Genomic DNA, 15,876 nt, shown 5'->3' with positions numbered 1-15,876 from the left:
CTTCCTCTCTGTCTCTCTCTCTCTCTCTCTCTCTCTCTCTTTCTTTTCATCTTTATCTGTCCCTCTCCATCTTCCTCTCTCTCTCTTTCTGTCTCTTTCTTTCTTTCTCTCCCACTCTCTTTCTTTCTCTTTCTCTCTCCATCTTCCTCTCTGTCTCTGTCTCTTTCTATCTTTATTTCTCTTTCTCTGTCTCCCTATCTTCCCTTTCCTCTTTCTCTCTCTCTCTCCAAGAATAAGAACAAACTGGCAAGGATCGTTAACATGGCCAGTAAAGTTATAGGGGAACCACAAACACAATGGTTTGAGTTATGTTATATTATTATTATAACAATTGCCCTTCATGGCGAGTGACGAGCTCCCATCTGGAAGGCGCTATAGAGTTCCCCTAGCCCCCCCAAAATCATATTTAAGACGTCTTTCATCCCACATGCCATTGAACTGATGAACTACCTTGACTTTTTAAATGAATAATGAGGCAGGATGATCCGGACACAACAGTGCTATTTGCACGTGTAATATAGGAACGGGCTATACTCGATATTCTCCCTCCATATTGTCAATGTGGATATTAGCAGACACCTCGCCTACATAGACAAAGGTTCATAGTGTTATATATTTGCCAATTCTGAGTTTATCTTTTGAGACAGTATCAAGTGTTATATCTTTTATGATTCAGGGGAACCTACCCTTTATTTCTGGTGCAGTTTAAAGTCACCATCATACATTACCTTTGTGTGAGCAACATTTTACATTTTTTTAAACGCCCAGTGAAAAAACCTTGTGTTTTGTTGAATAACACCATAGTTTACCAGGGAATTATTACCCGCACACACAAAACCCTCCTCCATCATATACCTAGCTCTCCTCCTTTTCTGTTGTGGGCTCCTATCAATGTCCCTCTCTGCATCTTCAAGTCAAGTCAAGTCAAGAGTTTTAATTGTCACGGCATACAGGTATACAATGAAATGCGGCTGGTCTTGCCCGCGACGATGTGCAATACAGTGGTACAACATATAATAGAATCCAATAAAAATACAGTGGTACAACATATTAATAGAATCCAGTAAAAAACAACAGTGCAATAAACAGGTACATGGTGTGCCATCTCGGTATCTGTACATAGTATTTACAGAGCATATAGGACATGCTAGGTAGCTTTAGTAGTGCAATACACTGTTCCTGATGTTATACTAATTTAAAGTGGCCTTTCCTCTGGCCATAAGTGTGCGTATGTGCGGCATGAGTGTTAAAGTGGCTGCTAGTGTGTGAGCGTGCTCAGCGTGCGTGTCGTGTATGTGCTTGTGTGTGCTTGTGTGTGGATAGTTCAGTTTCTGTGTCTCTCAATGTTCATTGTTCAAGGCTCTGATGGCCTGGGGGAAGAAGCTTAGCCTAAGCCTCTCCGTCCTAGTAGCTGGGGTTCGCAGGCGTCTGCCTGACCTCAGCAGCTGGAACAGGCTGTTATTGGGGTGGTGGGGGTCTTTCATTATCCTGCAGGCTCTGGATTTGCACCTCTTGTTGTATAGAGCCTGCAGGGGAGGTAGCACAATACCCGTGGTACGCTCGGCTGAGCGCACCACTCTCTGTAGGGCCTTCTTGTCTTGTGCCGTGCTGTTTCCATACCAGGCAGTGATGTTTCCAGTCAAGATGCTCTCTACAGCTCCGGAGTAGAAGGACTGGAGTATCTTCCCCGATACTCTGAACTTCCTTAACTGTCTCAGGTGGTAGAGGCGCTGCTTCGCTTTCTTTACTACTGTGTCTATGTGTGTTGACCATGTCAGATCCTCTGAGATGTGGACCCCCAGGTACTTGAAGCTGCTCACCCTGTCCACGGTAGCCCCGTTAATCATCAGTGGTGTGTGTGTCTCCTGCTGTCCTCTCCTATAATCCACGATCAGCTCCTTGGTTTTACCAATGTTCAGGAGCAGGCTGTTGTCCTGGCACCAGCTTTCCAGTACCTCAACCTCCTCCCGGTAGGCCTTCTCGTCGTTGTCCGAGATCAGCCCCACCACCACCGTGTCGTCTGCGAACTTCACTATGGAGTTGGAGCTGAACTTGGCCACACAATCGTGTGTGTAGAGTGAGTACAGCAGGGGGCTTAAACACAGCCCTGGGGGGACCCGATGCTCAGGGTGATGGTGTTGGAGGTCTGACCCCCCACCCTGACCGCCTGGGGTCTTTCACTCAGAAAGTCCAGTACCCAGGCGCTCAGGGCGGAGCTCAGACCTAGCTCGATCAGCTTGTCCACCAGTCTGGTGGGGACTATGGTGTTGAACGCTGAGCTGTAGTCAATGAACAACAGTCTCACATAGCCCCCCTTCTGACGGTCAAGGTGAGAGAGAGTGCTGTGCAGTACCTGGGAGACCGCGTCATCGGTGGACCTGTTTGTCCTGTATGCAAATTGCATAGGGTCCATATCACTGGGGAGAGAGGCACAAATGTGGTCCTTGACCAGCCTCTCGAAACATTTCATGACCACAGAGGTGAGTGCCACCGGTCTGTAGTCATTTGGGCATGTTGGGGAGGGTTTCTTCGGTACAGGGATGATGGTAGACATCTTGAAGCAGGCAGGGACCACCGACTCCGCCAGGGATTGATTATATATGGCGGTGAACACCGGGGCAAGCTGGTTTGCACAGGACTTAAGTATGCGTCCTGTTATACCATCTGGACCCGCAGCATCTTATCCAAAATACCATAGTTACACACATGAATATAGTTGTCAGACCACTTCAAACCATAGCTTCAAACGCATCAAATGATTGTCATCATCACTGTCCCAGCATTTTGGCTCAGAGTCCTTTTCATTTATATGATCTGGATCATCCTCAACATCTACAACAAGTTCCAGTGCTTGTTGAACATTATGCCTCTTAGTCCTTTTGCCATTTTATTATAAAACCAGGGACAAGCGCCTCTCTTTCCTCCGTTACGTGTGAGCAGCGTGCGTCAGTCTGACGGCCCAATCTGCCGTCAGAGTGCACTGGAGCATAGAGAAATAATAGGAATTTCCCATTGGTTCTCCCAGCCCATGTGACCATTTCTAGCATTTCCATTGGCTATAGCCTAAAAACTCTGTGAAAAATATAGAGATAGATAGATAGATAGATAGATAGATAGATAGATAGATAGATAGATAGATAGATAGATAGATAGATAGATAGATAGATAGATGGATAGATGGATAGATGGATAGATGGATGGATGGATGGATGGATGGATGGATGGATGGATGGATGGATGGATGGATGGATGGATGGATGGATGGATGGATGGATGGATGGATGGATGGATGGATGGATGGATGGATGGATGGATGGATGGATGGATGGATGGATAGATAGATTGCCAGCACCTGTGGGGGACAGATACAATTTGGATGGAGAGAAGAGAAATTCAGATACAATACAGAGCGTTTGAATTATCAGAAATTGCATTTCCAAGCAACAGAAGGATGACCAGGGTCTCTCCAGCTAGTCTCTGCAGCGATGACGGATTTACGGATTTACGTGTGTTTATGGCATGACTTCAGCTACCAGTCAAAACATAACGGTCATAATTCAATAAGTAGGAAATATAACTCAATTCAATTCAATAATAGGAGAATATGCATAAATAGTGTTCTCAACCTGACATCTTTATTTGGTGTTATCTGATCATTATTACAAAACAACGCCCTTTATGTTATTTATCAGCATTAGAAAACGTAATATAAGCCCTACCAGAGTTCAGGAGTGAATAAAAGGTTGTAGAGTGTAGTCTATATTGATTTAGGCCTAAAATAGCATATCTCTGCTTGCCTGCAATTTACATCAGTGAGGTGTTCTCCTCCCATGGCCATGAGGGGGCGACGGTGGGGTGGCTCGGGAGGTAGAGCAGTCGTCTGGCAATCCGGAGGTTCCCGGTTCGATTCCTGCTCATCCCGGGGGACGGCGTGTCGATGTGTCCTTGAGCAAGACACTTAACACCGGCACAGCCATGGAGAAAATGCAACTGATTCCCGCCGGGAACGGGTCACATGACCCGACAGCTTATATGAGAAATATGAGAAAAATAAACAGTGTAAACTATATAATTACCTCTGAATATAAAAATATGAGGTTTACCACAATGAAATGTAGGTTTGAGTGACATAAAAATTTATAAAAAATGTATATTATAATTATAATTATAATTTTTTTGGATGGTAGAGCCACACATTGACGGGCAAAGAGCCGCATGCGGCTCGCGAGCCACGGGTTGGCCACCCCTGTGCTAGATGCTCGCAAAGTGCTGTGACTTTCGTCTGTTCCAACGGCCCATTATGTGGAATAAGGTTCTAATTCCATTTTCCTGAAGTCATTTTGAAATGTCAGAAACCGTGCTGCAGATAAAACGGGTACTTTTAGGAAAAGTCATTGAGTGACAGAGCTGGAGCTCGACCGAGTGACGAGGATACATTTATTGAAAATGCCTAGCGGTCATGTGACCCCTTGTCGGCTGTGCTAGTGTTAACCCCTAAATGCTCCCGATGAGCAGGTTGGCACCTTGCATGGTCGCCTCTCCGCCATGGGTGTGTGAATGTGATTTGAGGAACAAATTGTAAAGCGCTTTGGATAAAAAAACGCTCTATATGAATGCAGCCATTTGCCATTATGTGCAAAAAAGAATGATCAAGTATGAAGGGTTTTGTGTGTGTGTGATGTGGTCCGGGGGCAACGCGTTCCGGCTACGCACTGCTAACAAGAACGCGGCCCACATGTGGTCCATACCAGACCGCCCCTCCGGACGTGGTTTTCCGAGCGCTCGGATCTCGGCGCGTCTCCGCGCTGCGTTCGCGGCTGTGCCGCTCTGATCTCGGTGCCAGGTGTGGAAACTGCCTCTCTCCCGGTGCTCAAGTATTTTAGGGGTTCTACTCGAGTTGGTTTCGGCGTGGCACTCAGGCTGCTGGCGTGATGTTGAACTAAAGTGATAACTGACTGACTGAGTGGTGTTGGGGGGGGGGGGGGGGGGGGGGGGGGGGGTAATTGAACCAGCTGCTGTGAGTAACAAAGAGCAGATGTGTCATGTCTTGTGTTTGAGCCACTTCCATGAGGTAAGCAATGCATGCAGGGTGGTTCAGAGCAACGGTCTGTCGCGGTCTCGTCAATAGACAGCCCTCAAAACCTCTCTTTTTTTTCTTTGTCTCTTTCTTTGTCTCTCTCTCCTTTTCTTTTTTTCTCTCTCTCTCTCTCTCTCTATATATATATATATCTTTCTCTCTTCCTCTCTTTCTTTCCATATCTTTCTCTCTCTTCCTGATTCTCCTTTCTCTCTTGCTCTCTTGCTCTCTCGCTCTTTCTCTCTCCCTCTTTCTATCTCCCTCGCTTTCTCTCTCTTCTTCTCCTTCTCTCTGTCTTTCTCTCTTTGTCTCACTCACACTCTCCCTCTCTCTCTTTCTCTCTCTCACTCACACTCTCTCTATCTCTCTCCTTCTTTCCCCCTCTCTCTCTCCTCTCCCTCTCTCTCTCTCCCTCTCTCTCACTCACACTCTCACTCTCTCTATCTCTCTCCTTCTTTCCCCCTCTCTCTCCTCTCCCCTCCTCTCCCTCTCTCTCACTCACACTCTCTCACTCTCTCTATCTCTCTCCTTCTTTCCCCCTCTCTCTCTCCTCTCCCTCTCTCTCTCTCCCTCTCTCTCACTCACACTCTCACTCTCTCTATCTCTCTCCTTCTTTCCCCCTCTCTCTCCTCTCCCCTCCTCTCCCTCTCTCTCACTCACACTCTCTCACTCTCTCTATCTCTCTCCTTCTTTCCCCCTCTCTCCTCTCCTCTCCTCTCCTCTCCCTCTCTCTCTCCCTCTCTCTCACTCACACTATCTCACTCTCTCTATCTCTCTCCTTCTTTCCCCCTCTCTCTCCTCTCCTTTCCTCTCCCTCTCTCTATCTCTCCCTCTCTCTCACTCACACTCTCTCACTCTCTCTATCTCTCTCCTTCTGTCCCCCTCTCTCTCCTCTCCCCTCCTCTCCCTCTCTCTCACTCACGCTCTCTCACTCTCTCTATCTCTCTCCTTCTTTCCCCCTCTCTCCTCTCCTCTCCTCTCCTCTCCCTCTCTCTCTCCTCTCTCTCACTCACACTATCTCACCCTCTCTATCTCTCTCCTTCTTTCCCCCTCTCTCTCCTCTCCTTTCCTCTCCCTCTCTCTCTCTCTCTCTCTCTCTCTCTCTCTCTCTCTCTCTCTCTCTCTCTCTCTCTCTCTCTCTCTCTCTCTCTCTCTCTCTCTCTCTCTCTCTCTCTCTCTCTCTCTCCCTCCTCTCTCTCACTCACACTCTCTCACTCTCTCTATCTCTCTCCTTCTGTCCCCCTCTCTCTCCTCTCCCCTCATCTCCCTCTCTCTCCCTCTCTCTCACTCACACTCTCTCACTCTCTCTGTCTCTCTCCTTCTTTCCCCCTCTCTCTCCTCTCCCCTCATCCCCCTCTCTCTCCTCTCCCCTCCTCTCCCTCTCTCTCTCTCTCCCTCTCTCTCACTCACGCTCTCTCACTCTCTCTATCTCTCTCCTTCTTTCCCCCTCTCTCTCCTCTCCTCTCCTCTCCTCACTCTCTCTCTCCTCTCCTCACTCCCCCCCCCCCCCTCTCCTCTCCTCTCCATCTCTCCATCCTCCAGTCTCAGACAGCAAGTTCCCCAAGCAGGCGTTCTCCATCGACGCCAACTCCGTGGAGGAGCCGGGTGATGTGGACGAGTGCCAGGCCCACCAGGGGCAGCTCTGCCAGCACACCTGCTCCAACACCTGGGGCTCGTACCGCTGCAGCTGCCACGCCGGCTACACCCTGCAGCCGGACAGGCACTCCTGCGCACCAGGTAGGGGGGGCGCCGGCTGATCCAGGGTCTGGCTTCCATTAGTCACACAGGGTCCTACTAATTACCACAAAGTACCAGAAAATACCCCAAAGTATTTTGGGGTACTTTGGGGGTATTTTGGGGTATACTTTCTGTATTTTGGGGTATACTTTGGGGTATTTTGTGGTACTTTGGGGTATTTTGTGGTACTTTGGGGTATTTTCTGGTACTTTGTGGTGATTAGTAGGACCCGTCACATACGCCGGTGTCGGCACCAGGTAGATTAGATTCGATTAGATTAGATTAGATTAGATTCACCGTATTGTCATTACACAGTACAAGACAGTCCAACCACGATGTGACAATAAGCAGTCAGTTGCAATATAAGACACATATAAATTAAACTGTACAGTAAGGTGCAATGGCACAATGTGCAATGGTGAGAATAAAAGATAATACTTAAAAGAATCATTAAAATAAAGTCTACATAAGCTATGGCTATATATCTACACAGGTATACAGTGAGGTGCAGTGGGCTAAGTCGAGTTTTGATTCAGAAGTCTGACAGCTGAGGAGGGGAAGACACTATTGGTGGTCCTGTTGGTTCTGCTTCCATTAGTCACACACGCCGGTGTCTGCACCAGTTAGGGCCCGCCGGCTAGTCCAGGGGTTCTCAAACCTTTTCATACCACGACCCATTTTATTTCTTTTTTTTGGGGACCCCACACTTAATGTATCGCGTAATTTCAAGATGGAATTAAGGAATATCAAAATAAAAGCACACAGTGTTGAACTTGATCATGCATATTTATTATATAACGTTTTATTACATGTTATCAATACACATGTTTAGGCATATTTAGCCAAAATATGTTGCCAGAACATAAAAAAAAATAAGAATAATAAATACATTTAAAAAATGTTCTTGCCAATGCGTTGGGTCGCGACCCGTAGTTTGAGAACCACTGCATTAGTTACACACGCCGGTGTGGGCACCAGGTAGGGGGCGCCGGCTGATCCAGGGTCTGGTTTCCACTGGATCGGCGCCAGTGCCGGTGTTGGATATCAGACCCACACTGAGGCGGAAAGCAGACGGACTGTTGTTACCCAGAGAACCTGCCAAATACTGAAATCCAACCCGGAGAGCCATGTGTGACACGTCAGACATGAGAGGAGGCATGAGACACAGATATTACATCTGTTTTGCAAATGTATTGTCATCATGCGGCACAAGTACAGTACTAAAAGAAGCTTGGCATCCAACCAGAGTGCAAATGTAACAGTAAAGTGCAACAGTGATATACAATGTACAGGTGATTAAACTGGGTATAAAGTATATAAATGAGTACTACTGGATAATAGTGCGAAATGCTAATCAGATGTATGTACAGAGTTGTAGTATTATGATGTACAGTGATACAGGTATAAAGACACTATGTTAGTAAGTCATACTGGCCAGCAGTGTAACTAGTAAGAGTAGGTAAGGGATATGTACAGATATAATAGTATCTACAGATGTGTAAAAAGGATTATATGCAGGTATGTACAGATGTGGATATAGCTTTAAAAAGCTTTAAATCTTTTCAGTAGAAGTACTAGAAGTTTAGTATAAGGTCTGAACAGATCAGAGACACGGGACAAAAGGGCCTGGTGAGAGGACAAAAGGTCCTGGTGAGAGGACAAAAGGACCTGGTGAGAGGACAAAAGGACCTGGTGAGAGGACAAAAGGTCCTGGTGAGAGGACAAAAGGGCCTGGTGAGAGGACAAAAGGTCCTGGTGAGAGGACAAAAGGTCCTGGCGAGAGGACAAAAGGGCCTGGTGAGAGGACAAAAGGTCCTGGTGAGAGGACAAAAGGGCCTGGTGAGAGGACAAAAGGACCTGGTGAGAGGACAAAAGGCCTGGTGAGAGGACACAAGGGCCTGGTGAGAGGACAAAAGGACCTGGTGAGAGGACAAAAGGACCTGGTGAGAGGACAAAAGGTCCTGGTGAGAGGACAAAAGGGCCTGGTGAGAGGACAAAAGGACCTGGTGAGAGGACAACAGGTCCTGGTGAGAGGACAAAAGGTCCTGGTGAGAGGACAAAGGGCCTGGTGAGAGAACAAAAGGGCCTGGTGAGAGGACAAAAGGTCCTGGTGAGAGGACAAAAGGCCTGGTGAGAGGACACAAGGGCCTGGTGAGAGGACAAAAGGACCTGGTGAGAGGACAAAAGGACCTGGTGAGAGGACAAAAGGTCCTGGTGAGAGGACAAAAGGGCCTGGTGAGAGGACAAAAGGACCTGGTGAGAGGACAACAGGTCCTGGTGAGAGGACAAAGGGCCTGGTGAGAGAACACAAGGGCCTGGTGAGAGGACAAAAGGCCTGGTGAGAGGACAAAAGGTCCTGGTGAGAGGACAACAGGTCCTGGTGAGAGGACAAAGGGCCTGGTGAGAGAACAAAAGGGCCTGGTGAGAGGACAAAAGGTCCTGGTGAGAGGACAAAAGGGCCTGGTGAGAGGACAAAAGGACCTGGTGAGAGGACAAAAGGTCCTGGTGAGAGGACAAAAGGACCTGGTGAGAGGACAAAAGGACCTGGTGAGAGGACAAAAGGGCCTGGTGAGAGGACAAAAGGACCTGGTGAGAGGACAAAAGGTCCTGGTGAGAGGACAAAAGGTCCTGGTGAGAGGACAAAAGGGCCTGGTGAGAGGACAAAAGGACCTGGTGAGAGGACAAAAGGACCTGGTGAGAGGACAAAAGGACCTGGTGAGAGGACAAAAGGCCTGGTGAGAGGACAAAAGGACCTGGTGAGAGGACAAAAGGGCCTGGTGAGAGGACAAAAGGACCTGGTGAGAGGACAAAAGGACCTGGTGAGAGGACAAAGGGCCTGGTGAGAGGACAAAAGGGCCTGGTGAGAGGACAAAAGGTCCTGGTGAGAGGACAAAAGGACCTGGTGAGAGGACAAGAGGACCTGGTGAGAGGACAAGAGGACCTGGTGAGAGGACAAAAGGTCCTGGCGAGAGGACACAAGGTCCTGGCGAGAGGAGAAAAGGGCCTGGTGAGAGGACAAAAGGTCCTGGTGAGAGGACAAGAGGACCTGGTGAGAGGACAAACGGTCCTGGTGAAAGGACAAAAGGACCTGGTGAGAGGACAAAAGGACCTGGGCCCTCATGCATCAACGTGGACTTTGAACTTGACCTACTTCCACACGTAAGCACGGAATGTAGAACTAGCGCACGCACAGGGAAGTCGGCATTCATCACACGTGCGTACGCAGGCTCTATGGTCCTCCGTGTTGATGAATACCACTTTGTTCTACCGTCAATGCTCGTGCATGATTATCCATATATGGTCATGAAAATGAGGAAACACCCCCCATGGGATGTGAAATAATGGACCGACCCGAGCGGGACTCCGAGAAACTCCACGGAGAATTCACTGCTGTCGAACCAAGAAGACACTATCGCGTATTATGATTTATGGGATAAATAAAAGGCGGACTTGTAAACGGTGATGTCAGATATCAACGGCTCCCTAAGACCATTGCTGCAATTCTGCCTGGACAGCTCAAAATACTAATAAAGACCGTTCGTTGACCACTGTTTGGCGTTGGTTGTGTGTCATTATAACCGTGCTTGTAATATGAATGCCTTTATTAGTTGTGTTCGATTGGCTATATGATTTTTAGATGCATCTATTTTGTTGTCGGCTAATAAAGACCGCGCTGGAATATGACTGCCTTTTCCCGTGTTGTTTGATTAATACCCCATGGATTAAAGTTCTCCTCAATTTTATTCCAAATCGCGATGGATCTCCCGTCAATTTTCTACCTGCTGCATATGATTTCTAGAGGCATACTACAATCTATTTTGACGTCAGTATTGGGTAGCCTATATAAACAATATAATACGAGAGCATATACAAGAACAATGAATCTCACTGCATGTATGATAGCCTGCCTTTCAATACATGAACTTGAATCCCATCATATACATAGTCTGTCCACTATAGTGTCATTGCAATGCGTTTTCTATTCTTTCTTATACAGTAAAAAGGGGGAAGAACACTATATTAATATGACTTGTATTCTGCTTACAGCTTCGAAGTTCCACTTGTTTCGTTTAACGTAAAGCCTTTTAAATATAATCAAAACGTTCCCGTGTTTCTGCGGTCTGCGCAGAATAATAACGAGTTGAGCTTTATGATTTATGATGAATTGAAAATGGGGGACCCTGATGTAAACAAGACGAAAGTTGGTCTGCATCCCCAATTAACAATTGTATGTACTGAGCTGTACTGTACTGTACCCATTCTGCAATCTGTTAATAAACTTTTCAATCAATCAATCAATCAAGCTACGCGGAGCGCAGTCAGTCAGTAGCCTACACCCCGTATATTCCGATAACGCTATATAAACCATGCTGCATTCATTCTGAGAGAAAGATCTATTATTCCAAATGCTATTTATAGGGTTTTGACCATAATTACACTACTGTTGCTATTTTACAATGAACTATAATGAACTACGGTTCGTACAGAACGTGCCAGTGTTATTATGCACAGAAGCTCATTTCCTTGTTGTAATAATATATTCTACCACTGGGCGCTAGGTACGCCAGGTCTGAAATGTGCGTAGATGTACGCACAAAGTCAAGTTCAAGTTGAAGTTGATGAATCCCACTCTTTGCTTAGAAATGATCGTACGCACAGGGTAAGCACAGATCTGTGCGTAGAACACGTTGATGAATGAGGGCCCTGGTGAGAGGACAACAGGTCCTGGTGAGAGGACACAAGGGCCTGGTGAGAGGACAAACGGTCCTGGTGAGAGGACAAAAGGGCCTGGTGAGAGGACAAAAGGTCCTGGTGAGAGGACAAAAGGTCCTGGTGAGAGGACAAAAGGACCTGGTGAGAGGACAAAAGGGCCTGGTGAGAGGACAAAAGGGCCTGGTGAGAGGACAAAAGGACCTGGTGAGAGGACAAAAGGACCTGGTGAGAGGACAAAAGGGCCTGGTGAGAGGACAAAAGGACCTGGTGAGAGGACAAAAGGACCTGGTGAGAGGACAAAAGGACCTGGTGAGAGGACAAAAGGTCCTGGTGAGAGGACAAAAGGACCTGGTGAGAGGACAAAAGGACCTGGTGAGAGGACACAAGGGCCTGGTGAGAGAACAAAAGGACCTGGTGAGAGGACAAAAGGACCTGGTGAGAGGACAAAAGGTCCTGGTGAGAGGACAAAAGGTCCTGGTGAGAGGACAACAGGTCCTGGTGAGAGGACACAAGGGCCTGGTGAGAGGACAAAAGGTCCTGGTGAGAGGACAAAAGGTCCTGGTGAGAGGACAAAAGGTCCTGGTGAGAGGACACAAGGGCCCGGTGAGAGGACAAAAGGTCCTGGTGAGAGGACAAAAGGTCCTGGTGAGAGGACAAAAGGTCCTGGTGAGAGGACAAAAGGGCCTGGTGAGAGGACAACAGGGCCTGGTGAGAGGACAAAAGGGCCTGGTGAGAGGACACAAGGGCCTGGTGAGAGGACAAAAGGACCTGGTGAGAGGACAACAGGTCCTGGTGAGAGGACAAAAGGTCCTGGTGAGAGGACAAAAGGTCCTGGTGAGAGGACAACAGGTCCTGGTGAGAGGACAAAAGGTCCTGGTGAGAGGACAAAAGGACCTGGTGAGAGGACAAAAGGTCCTGGTGAGAGGACAAAAGGTCCTGGTGAGAGGACAACAGGTCCTGGTGAGAGGACAAAAGGTCCTGGTGAGAGGACAAAAGGACCTGGTGAGAGGACAAAAGGACCTGGTGAGAGGACAAAAGGACCTGGTGAGAGGACAAAAGGACCTGGTGAGAGGACAACAGGGCCTGGTGAGAGGACAAAAGGACCTGGTGAGAGGACAAAAGGTCCTGGTGAGAGGACAAAAGGACCTGGTGAGAGGACAAAAGGTCCTGGTGAGAGGACAAAAGGACCTGGTGAGAGGACACAAGGTCCTGGCGAGAGGACAAAAGGGCCTGGTGAGAGGACAAACGGTCCTGGTGAGAGGACAAAAGGTCCTGGTGAGAGGACAAAGGGCCTGGTGAGAGGACAAAGGGCCTGGTGAGAGGACAAAAGGACCTGGTGAGAGGACAAAAGGACCTGGTGAGAGGACAAAAGGGAAAGGGGACACATTTTCTTTTATAGAAAAAAGGCAGTCGATCCATACATCACAGAGGTAAGGGAAATAATTAAAACATTACAAGGTATGTATGTAATACATGATGCAGAACAGACAGATTACAGTTAAAAGGCTGGGTGACAGTTGCAGGTTTCAACTCTGCGATAGAGTCCTTGAAAGTAGTGAGGGGATCAATTTGTCAATTTTCTCGTGCTGGGAGCAGCAAACTGGAAGGAGGGTTGACCAGAGGAAGCGTTAACACGGGGAACATCTATATGGTGAGTTGTGTCACCTATGACCTTTGCCAAACATGAGCACGTCACGAACACAGTGTGTATGATTCACTGCTTCACTTCATCTTCCTTGGCTCGGAGAAAACGTTCAACATTTTTGCCGACGTTTTATTGAATTCTCTCAAAGGGCTCTCTCCCTGCAGCTTGTCTGACTTCACCTGCAGCCTGTCTGTCTTAAGATAGGATAAGATATTCCTCTATTGATCCCCTTGGGGGGAAATTCAGGCATCATAGCAGCCTGGGGGAGGGGAGGGGAGGGGAGGGGAGGGGAGGGGAGGGGAGGGGAGGTGAGGGGAGGGCCGGCTGTCTTCACCTACCCAACGTGACCATTTGTCATAACCGGCTGTAACCTTTAGTATTTGCCATCCGTTTCTGATGCTTTATGACAAGAATATATCAAAGGAGGCTTATTAAATGATTCATATTGCTGCCGTGGATGAACTGCTGCCAAGCAATGTGAGCCGTTCTTAAATCACTTGTGGGTGACATCCATCCATCCTCTCTGTGCTCATCTTCACCTTCACGGCGGACGTGAAAGTCGACTCTGGGGATGAATTGTGAACTTACATCTACGATTACGGTGTGTTTGTGTACCTCTAATAGAAAAGACAAATGTCAGCTGTCAGTCTACAGGTGCAGCTCAATAAATTAGAATATCGTGGAAAAGTCGATATATTTAGCTGTATTGATGCAGTAATTTGTGCAAAAGGAGCCCCAACCAAGTACTGAGTGAACATACATGAACATACTTTTCAGAAGGCTGACATTTCTATATAAAAAATCTTATGTAATATTCAAACTTTCTGAGATACAGAATGTTGGGCTTTCATGATCTGTAAGCCATAATCATGCAAATTAAAACAAATAAAGGCTTGAAATATTTCACTTTGTGTGTAATGAATCTATAATCTATGAGAGTTTCGCTTTTTGAATTGAATTACAGAAATAAAATAACTTTTCCACGGTATTCTAATTTATTGAGCTGCTCCTGTGTTGTTACACTCGAGTGTCTCTCCTAGCCAGACCTCTCTTCACGTCCACGCTAGGTATAGAGCTTGTGCAGCACAGGAGATATTATAAGCAGAGAGTGTAACGCTAACGTTGTTGTAACGTTAAAGCTAGCGTTACAACACATAATGACACGGTGCACGTAGGGTTGAAGCAAATGTCATGTTGGAGGAGCTTCCTTGCTGCACTAATATACTCTCGCTGCAGGTGTTGCGTTTTTGTTGTGTGAAGCTCAGTCATCCGTTCCAAGCGTTTGCTGCTATTTAGCCACCGACCATCACATTATACAGTACATGTGTTCCTATTGGAATGGTTAGCTTTGGGTAGTTAAAGGTTTACATTATACAGTACAGTACATGTGTTCCTATTGGAATGGTTAGCTTTGGGTAGTTAAAGGTTTACATTATACAGTACAGTACATGTGTTCCTATTGGAATGGTTAGCTTTGGGTAGTTAAAGGTTCACATTATACAGTACATGTGTTCCTATAGGGAGGTGTAGTGGTTACGTCATTGCCGTTTTTCGTGTTCCACCCTCTGTCCAACGCAATGTATTTCCCCATTGCCCATTTCTAAATCGTCTCGTTTAAAACAAATAAAGCATTAACATTTGCATGGTGTAGCTTTCTGTGCGTATTCATCCACAATCTATAGCTCAACATAAAAATATTCGCAATTAATCATAAAAAAAATCACCAAATTTGACCTCAACCAAAAATGCTTAAACAATAATGTTAGTGATAGAAGGGAACTCATTTTGTGCAAAGATGGAAAGCTTTTCAATTGCCATGCAGCAGAATTGTTACAATAGCCGATAATCCATTTTCCCAATGATGAATCCCTATACGGGTGGAACAACCAGTGACGTCAGACTACACCTCCCTATTGGAACGGTTAGCTTTGGGTAGTTAAAGGTTTACATTATACAGTACATGTGTTCCTATTGGAACGGTTAGCTTTGGGTAGTTAAAGGTTTACATTATACAGTACTGTACATGTGTTCCTATTGGAACGGTTAGCTTTGGGTAGTTAAAGGTTTACATTATACAGTACAGTACATGTGTTCCTATTGGAACGGTTAGCTTTGGGTAGTTAAAGGTTTACATTATACAGTACATGTGTTCCTATTGGAACGGTTAGCTTTGGGTAGTTAAAGGTTTACATTATACAGTACTGTACATGTGTTCCTATTGGAACGGTTAGCTTTGGGTAGTTAAAGGTTTACATTATACAGTACAGTACATGTGTTCCTATTGGAACGGTTAGCTTTGGGTAGTTAAAGGTTTACATTATACAGTACAGTAGCCTACCTTCATTCGTTTGGGGAAGGCTCAGCATCTCAACATACACTCTGGATCATAAATTAACTCCTGACCCTACAGTTGGATAAAATACAGAACGTCGTCTCTCTATTGTCTCTCCAGAATTTGTTTGGTTTGATAGTCTTTTTATCCAAATGAAACACAGTGTGACTTTAACCTTTGACCTCCCGGGCCACATTATGCTAAATAAATCAAATCCAAACGATGCCCAGCCCTAGTGTCTGATAGAACTGCACAGAGAGGGAATAGGGCCAAACCTTTAGGACTTTTCCTCAGCCTGCCTGATCTCCAACCTACCAAAGGTGGAATGCACTTCTTCCCACCACAGTCAGGACAGCTGAAACTCGTCCAATT

The 15,876-nt window shown here is 46.6% G+C and overlaps 1 long non-coding RNA gene across 1 annotated transcript in view; it reads left to right on the top strand.

Moving 5' to 3' along the window:
- The first annotated feature begins 6,623 nt into the window (after positions 1-6,623).
- LOC311229991 overlaps positions 6,624-15,876 on the top strand; it is a 43,125-nt gene continuing 33,872 nt past the window's right edge. Inside the window, exon 1 of the long non-coding RNA XR_014619768.1 lies at positions 6,624-6,814. This is a non-coding gene — a long non-coding RNA (uncharacterized lncRNA). The remainder of the gene's footprint in view (positions 6,815-15,876) is intronic.

This window comes from Notolepis coatsorum (genome assembly GCF_963971535.1).
Source record: "Notolepis coatsorum genome assembly, chromosome: 6".
Lineage (NCBI taxonomy): Eukaryota > Metazoa > Chordata > Actinopteri > Aulopiformes > Paralepididae > Notolepis > Notolepis coatsorum.
Note: the sequence above shows the minus strand (reverse complement) of the source record. Positions and strands in the feature narration are given on the sequence as shown.